At 34.4% G+C, this 8,787-nt stretch overlaps 1 pseudogene; it reads right to left on the reverse strand.

Annotated features, from left to right (window-relative positions):
- The window catches only part of LOC134380925 (RRP15-like protein), a 55,002-nt pseudogene extending 46,553 nt beyond the window's left edge, over positions 1-8,449 (reverse strand).
- Positions 8,450-8,787: the final 338 nt, after the last annotated feature.

Raw genomic sequence — 8,787 nt, forward strand, 5'->3', positions numbered from 1 at the left:
TATTTCCTATTTTGGTAAAGAAGAATTGCATCTGTCTATTTTCCAAGCAAAAAAGCCAAGGTGCTATCTTCTTTTCCTCCCTCTTCCTTAGCCCAATTGCTAATTGATCAATCACCAGTCCCGTTGGTAGCAATATAATCCTATAAGCTAATATATGTTTTTCTGTTGCATTTTATATATCCCTGTAAACTGCCTTAAGTTTTTCATGAAACAGGGCAGAAGAGGCAGAATAGAAACAAATAACCATAAAAAAAGTTCCGGGTTGATTTTTTTTCTCCTCGGTAGCTCTAAATTATTTACCCACTTCTCCACCCACACTGCTACTACATTGGTTGAGATATTCATCATTTCTTTCAAGGAATACTATATGCCTTCTAAACTCCTCCAACTTACTTATTCTCCAATGTATTCTCCACTCTACTTCCAGTGTCTCTTTTAACATGAAAAATTTGATCTATTTAAAGTCCTTATTGGCTAGCTACTTTCAGAATACAAACAGCCAAAAAAGAACAAATAAATCTAACTTACTATCAAAATATATTAACACATTGCAGCTCTGTGAACCTAGAAAGCTTTTGTGCCTTTTCATTTTTTTTTTTTTAAGTAGTTTCCTTCTCATGAAAACAGCCCTTTCCCTCTCTCCATAGTTCAGCTACTTGGCTGACTACTGCTCATCCTTCTATACCCAATTCAGATGTTTTCTCATCTGGGGATCTCTATTTAATCATTTTATGCCACCTTTTCCACAATTAGGTTGAGTTAACTCTCCCTTGGGAAATTGTGAATAAGTCTATAGTGACACATATCACAGTGTCTTACATTATTGACATGCCTCTGCCTTTTGCTTTAGATATTTCACAGAGATATAGAAAATGCATCTTTATATCTAGCTTCTAGGGCAATAGTCTTATTTATTTATGTATCTCAAGCACCTATACAAAAATAGCCAAAAGTATTTGGAATATGAATGAGTGAAAGTTTAAATAAATAGGTAAGGCTTAACTTAGGATTGTAAATCCTCAAATAAAATAAAAATCCACGAGAAGATCAAACTATTATTCATTTGAGACACAGAAATTCAAGAAGAGTCTCCCTAGGAAGTCTTTCTCAACCTGCCGATGCAAGAGTTGGGCTCCCATACTGGCTTAGCACTTTGTATAAACTTTAATCATCACACCATACTGTTACTTTTGTTTTCAAGTCTGACTTTTCCAGTGGACTTTGAAGTCTCTGAGGCCTGAATGCCAGTCCCATTAAACTGCGAAATCCTGTCTCAAAGCTGAATGCTGTTACTGTATATGGTACTGACCAATGCTTGTCGAATCAGTTAATTAATCTTTTCAATTGGTCAATGGATACAAAGAATGAATACATTTTGCGGTGATGAATATGCCAACTATCCTGTTTTGATTATCACACATTGTGCACAAATATTGATAGTCCACTGTGTACTCCTCAAATATGTATAACCAATTATGTTTCAATAAAAAAATTGTAAGAGAGCCTTATTATGTGCCAAACACAAATCCCAGAGCCGGTAATAAGGCAGAGGTGTAACAGGACAATCATCTACACATATTTACTATAAAAACTTAGAGTATAGAATTGAAAAGAAGAAAGGATGGTTCATTTTATTCTTTATACAGTTACAGGATGTTTGAAAATTATCTATAGGATTGCAAGGGCTCCAAGAAAGTGAGAAAAGGTTAACTGTCCCCAAATAAGCCAATAGTTCCTGATCTTCTATTACCATTTGAAACACTGTATAATTGCACTTAACATTTATATTGGTGTCAGTTCAATGTGATCCATAACATTAGGATATCAGCAACTCTCATTTCAAAAGATCATTACTAGTCCAACTGAATTTATTTGTTTAGCGGGCTTTTCCCTAAGCTCTACAGTGCTGCTGTTTTTAATATGCATCGATATTTTGTATATTTGTGTTCAAGCTCCTTCTATGAAAAGTATTATTCTTGGTGGATGTCCTGATTTTAAGAATTCTCCTTTATTTTTTTTCACATTGTTTATCACTGTAATATTAAGTTAGTTTAATGACTGCTGAAATGTATGAAGTGCTGCTGGGTGATATTCTCGTTACATGCTTTGTATCACAAATTGTGAGTATTTTCCTATTATTGAAGAGCTTTGAAAAATCAGTAAAGAATTTATGAATTTCTTTTAATTATTTATAGAGTTCTCAACAAAATTGTATTTCAAATACATAAATATTATTACAAATATTTATTAAGAAAATTCTGCCTTGGAGATATGCAGTATAAATAAATGATCTTCTTATAAAACTAGCAGCACTATGATATCTAACATATATGTAATGTCATACATTTCACTTTCTTCTACGGTTAAAATGGATAAAGAATAATAAATATAATTCAGAATGAAACTTGTGACTTTGTTTCTACCAATTTGAAGCATAAAGAATTCTTTGAGTAACACCTGTGACCACTGATAGAATTAGGCTACCTGTTATGCATTCTTGCTTTATACTTTGTGAATTCAAAATTACTTTGGAAAAAATTAACATTCTGGGTTTGTTTTTATAAATAAAATTTTCTCACTTTATATCCTCCATTGGAATTACAGTCAAAAACACTTAAGGTATTGAAAGAAAAGAACTCTGACGTCATTTGAAGATCTCAAAATCAGTGATTCTATAATAGAATCCTCCCCCTACACTGTCTCTCATAGCATCAGTGTGAGGCATGCTGCAATAATTGAATTTCCCTTTAAACTATCATCTCCTAATGTAAGTGGCATATGTGTTATATACACTGCACAGACCAAAATATTATTATTATATTTAACCACAAGCTTGCCAATTGCACATGTCTGGGGTGCACTTAACTCTAATGAGCATTCTGCTTGGTCCTGACCATCTCTTCAACTTATGATCACTTTGTAATTAGGTTCTACTTTCCAAAAGACTCACCCTACCTAGTTTATTTTTTTTTAGGTTTACATACTATATGATTTTATTTATGTAATGTTCTTAAAATGACAAAATTATGGAACTGGAGAATAAATTAGTTGTTGCCAGGGTTTAGGAATGGGTGATGGGGCAGGAGGGAGGTGGCGAGGTTATGAAGGGGCAACACCAGGGTCCTTGTGGTATTGGATCCAGGATCCTACACATGTGATAAAACTGCACAGAACTAAGCACACACACAATGTTACAAGAAAAACTGGGGAAGTCTAAAAAGGACCAGTGGATTGTATGAATGTCGATATTCTGGTTGTGAAACACTGGACTATAAGTAGTCTAAGATCATCTGTAAACTTAATGATCATAGCCTTTATTCTACCATTTAGTCACTAATGAAAGATTGTTATATTATAGGCTTGATTGCTGTATGTTACTAGAGTTGACACTGATCCATTGTTAAATATACTTGTCTTGAAGGGAAGCATTAATACTTTGTAAAATATCAAGATAGGTTATAACTACTTTTAAAATTTGTCATTTTTTCAAAAGAGATGAAAGTTATTGAAGGGAATTTTTTAAAATAAAGACACTGGTTGATAAATTTCTGATTTCACTAAGGGATATTGAATACTATACTGAAACATGATGATTAGGTAGACTACAGATATTTTCTTGTAATACATAGAAATGCCCTTGCTTAAAATAATTTTGATTTCTCAGCTTTTCTTTTAAATTACTCAACATAATTCTGTTAACATTACTGTTAACATTACTAATCAGAAAATTGCTAATTAATCATGGGCCTTAATATTGGAATTGATAATTACTTCCAAAACATTTCTATTCAAGTTAAAATTATGGCAATAATGCCAAAACTCTGGGTAAGCATGATAAGTGCTTCCTTTTCTTCTGGCAGGTTTGGAATGAATTAGAAAGTTACTGGGACGCATTTTTTAATAAAACCACCAATATCATAGAAAATTAAAAAAAAAAAAAACCCAACATATCCATGGCATTCTGGTCCTTACTTCCAAATTACAAAGGTACTTTTCAAACTCTGTTATGATTATAAAACATGTTTTTGACCACCTTGTTATCAAAGAGGACTACAGCTAGAACGGCCGCTGGAGATCAATTCAAATTTGTTAACATATAAGGAAATTGAAGTCTCAAATGATGAAATTTCCTACTCGAACATGGGTAAGTTTGGTTGGGACAGAGCAGAAACCAGAACCCAAATCTTCTAACTTCTAGAATTTCTTGGTGAAGATGGGGGAGTTTGGTTGAGACAGAGCATGGATCAGAATCCCAAATCTTCTAACTCTTGGTTCAATATTCTTTCCAGTCATATGATGAGATGTAAGGAGAGGGAGGATGCAGGTTAGCACAAGTGAAAAAGAGCCTATGGGGAGTTTATGGCAAGGTTTAATGACAGTCGTGCTCTGGAAGATAAGATGTCTATTGCAAACCTGATTCCTGCTCTGTGTGTGTGTGTGTGTGTGTGTGTGTGTGTGTGTGTGTGTGTGTGTGTGTGTGTGTGTGTGTGTGTGTGTGTTGTTTTCTCTTTGGATACTTACATGATTCTCACTTAACCATTGACATTAAGAAAATTTAGTGAAATATATCCAAGTGTGGGTCTTTTTTTATTTGTCCTTCTTGCTCTCAGAGTAACTTGTAAATTCTTGCCTTGTCTTAAGTGGCAAAATTTTTTATTAGTTCTTTTTTATTGCTGCTTCTGCTCACATCCTTGTTTTGAATACTGCTGTCAGCACCACGCTCAGCCAGTGAGCAAACCGGCCATCCCTATATAGGATCCGAACCCGTGGCCTTGGTGTCATCAGCACCGCACTCTACCGAGTGAGCCACGGGCCGGCCTTCTGAATACTGCTGTCCTTTAACACTTCTGCAACTGTTATTTCTCACTCTTAGCAAATCTATGATGCCATCAACTATAAGATTCAACTCAATTTGAGAGATATTAAAATGTACAACAAATAAAGCAACAGGGACTGTCAGATGGTGTAGACTGTTAGGCACATCCTGTTTTCAGAATTGTTAATATGTAAAAAATATTCTTCTGGAAATCAAATAAGCAACGCCTGAGTTTTTAAAAATCTATTGTTATGGTCCACCCTTATAACTCCAAACCTTTATTAGTCTAACTTCTGTGAACAAATTTCAAGGTTGTCTTTTAATTTATTTTTTAATTGAGAAGTAACAATTGTTAAGTATATATTTATGTGTACATGATATTATGATATACGCATATGTGTGAATGTCTACATCAAGCTATTTAACATATGCATTACTTCACATACACGCCATTTTTGGTTATAACACTTAAAATGTACTCTTTTAGCAATTTCAAGTATACTATAACTTTTTATTAACTCTAGGCCCCATGATGTACAATAAATCTCTCGAACTTATTCCTTCTGTCTAACTAAAATTTTGTATCATTTCACCACCATCTTCCCAATCTCCCCATCCCCCAGCCTTTAGTAACCACTATTTTACTCTCTGATTCTGTGAGTTCCACTTTTCAAGAGTCCACGTATTAATGAGATCATGTGGTACTTGTCTTTCTCTGTCTGCTTTATTTCATTTAACACCATGTCCTCCAGGTTCATCCATGCTGTTGTAATTGACAGGATTTCCTTATTTTTAAAGCCAAGTAGTGTTCCATTGTGGATATATTCCACATTTTCTCTATCCATTCATCTGTCAATGAACACTTAGGTTGATTCCATATCTTGGCTATTGTGAATAACACTGCAATAAACATGGCAGCACAGATATCTCTGGCATACTGATTTTATATCCTTTGGATATGTACCTAGTAGTGAGATTGCTGGATAGTATGGTAGTTCTATTTTTAATTTTTTAAAGAACTTCCATACTATTTTTCATAACAGCTCTACTAATTTACATGCCCGCCAACGGTGCACATGTGTACCCTTTTCTTCAAATTCTCTTCAGTGCTGACCTATTTTTTTGATAATAGCTATTCTAACAGGAGAGAAGTGATATTGCATTGCATTTTTAATGTGCATTTTTCTGCTGATTAGTGATGTTGAGCATTTTTTTTTCATAGACCTGTTGGCCATTTGTATGTCCTCTTTAGAGAAATGTCTATTCAGGTTCTTTGTCCATTTATTAATCAGGTTATTTGTTTTCTTACTATTGAGTGAGTTTCTTATACATTTTTGAAATTAACCCCTTATCGAATGCATGATTCTGTAGGTTCTCTTCATTCTGTTGATTGTTTCCTTCACTACGCAGAAGATTTTTAGTTTTATTTAATCCTATTTGTCTATTTTTGCTTTTGCTGCCTGTGTTTTGGGGTTTATGAACAAAAATCATTGCCCAGACCAGTGTCATGGAGATTTCACCCTATGTTTTCTTCTAGTAATTTCACAGTTTCAGATCTTAAATTTAAGCCTCTAATCTACTTTGAGATGGTTTTTGTACATGGTATGAGGTAAGGGTCTAATTTCATTCTTCTGCATTTGGATGTCCAGTTTTGCCAGCACCATTTATTGAGGAGACTGTCCTTTCCTCATTGTGTGTTTTCAACGTCTTTGTGGAAAATCAATTGACTGTAAATGTGTGGATTTTTTGTGGGAGCTCTGCTTCATTGGTTTATGTGTCTGTTTTTTATGCCATGCTGTTGATTTCAAAGTCATCTTCTCATCATCAAATTTAATACAATGCAATAGTTAATCTACTTTCACTATATACTGGATTTGATAAGGAATGTATCTTATTAATTTAGTGACCATTGTTTTAATTTCCAGAAACTCTAGTTTTCTTATTTGGAACATTCTGATCTTATTTTATGTTCTGTAAATATCACTCTCATTGTTTAATAGAATGCTTTTAAACTTTCTTATTTAAAGTTGTTTGATTTGAGTGCTCTGATGCCCACACTGTTGAACTTCAGGGAAGATTCTTACTTATTGTAACTCTTATAATATTGGTAATCACTGTCTCTGTCAGCAATTGTAATCACATCTCAGTTTAACAAGTCTTGGGGAAAAAATAGATAATAATAAAATGTGATGGAAATACAGAAATTAAAAAATAAACGAATAAAAATTTTTAAACTTATTTTATTATTATACTGTGAAAACACCATGGTAGATAAGACAGGGTTTTACACACACAAAAAAAGGCTGAAATTTCAGAGAAATTTATTTTTGTGAGTCAGAAGCCAGTGTTGCAATATTTCTTAGCTATATTCAGCAATTTCCCAGTCTCCTGAATGCCTGTGTGTGCAAAGTCTATGTAACTTCCACCGTATTCTTTTCTTTTTTTTAATACATTTACTGGTTTATTAGGATATTCCAAATATAAAGATGAAGAGATACATGCATAGGGAGAGGTGTGGAAGAAGGGACACAGAGCTTCCATGCTCTCCCCGGGTTCCTCCTCCAGGAACCTCCACGTGTTTACCATGTGAAGGATGAATAAACTGAGGCCTAAAGAGGTTAAGAAAGAGCAAATTTACATCAAAGTTTTTATTTTATACCAAAACACCATCTTACCTTTAAATTGAGTGCTGTGGTAGGCTAAATGACAGCTCCCAGTGATATCATGTTCTAATCCCTGAAAAAATGTGAATGCTATCTTATTTAGAGAAAGGGTCTTTGATTACGTTAAAGATCCCAAGATGGGGAGATTACCCTGGATTATCCAGTTGTACTCGCAATGCCATCACATGTATTCTTTTAAGAGAGAGACAGAGATTTTATACACACAGAGGAGAAAGTGACACAACGACAAAGAAGGCAGAAATTTGAAGATTCTTGCCTTGAGCATTGAAATTAAATGCAGCCATAAACCAAAGAATTCTGGCAGCCACCAGAAGCTGGAAAAGACCTTCAGAAGGAGTGTGACCCAGCCAGCACTTTGATTTCAGGCCAGTAAAATGGATTCAGATTCTAGCCTCCAGAACTGTGAGAAAATAAATTCCTGTTAGTTAAAGCCACTAAGTTTATGGTAATTAGTTACAACAGCCATAGGAAACTAACACAGGCATTCATTGAAATGTATTCATATACCAGATTTGAATTGATTAGCCTCAGGATGCTGACTAAATAAGTAGAGTTGTTTCTTGGTATCTAAGGCCCAAAGAGTTAAAACAAATCTGGTAAATTAGAATCGCTATGAATTTAATATGAAAGAGTATCTTATTTTCCCCTTGATTTTACAAGAAAGAACATTACCAGGCAACTCGTTGCTATTGTGCCAACCCAATATCCTGCTGCACCAGTATTCATCTTTCACAAACCAGTACTCATCTTTCACAATCGCGTGCATTTATGATTGACACCTCTCAGCATCCCCTGTCTTTCTTTTGCCTCCAGACCAGTGTTTTTTTGATCATCTTGTTTGCTTCCTCCTCCATATGATCATCTCACCATTCACCTCTATCATTGTGCTGTAGTCTTCAATGCTTCCAAGGACATTTACCTCTTCTTCCACGCCCTCATACTGTGTCATTGTTGTCTTTTCCATATTTTTGTATTACATGATTCTTTAACTGCTGCTTATCCCATATCCATCTTTCTTGTTTCCTGGAATTTTTATGGAGTCTTAGATTTCTCAATTTACTTCTTTTGCTGAGTTTTACTCATTAAATGTTCATAGCTATTGCTATGGATTCTTTTAGACAGATTATCATTACAAAAAATTCCTACATCACAGTTGCGACAGAGTTGTATAGCGTCATTTTTCTTATAGTTTACATTTCTGAAAATGTGAGAGAGGCGTGGCACTCTTATTTGTAACAATCATCACTTTGCTGATGTACCACATTCTGTAAGTCTGTGCCAGCATAC

The sequence above is a fragment of the Cynocephalus volans genome, chromosome 6 (genome assembly GCF_027409185.1).
Source record: "Cynocephalus volans isolate mCynVol1 chromosome 6, mCynVol1.pri, whole genome shotgun sequence".
Taxonomy (NCBI): Eukaryota; Metazoa; Chordata; class Mammalia; order Dermoptera; family Cynocephalidae; genus Cynocephalus; species Cynocephalus volans.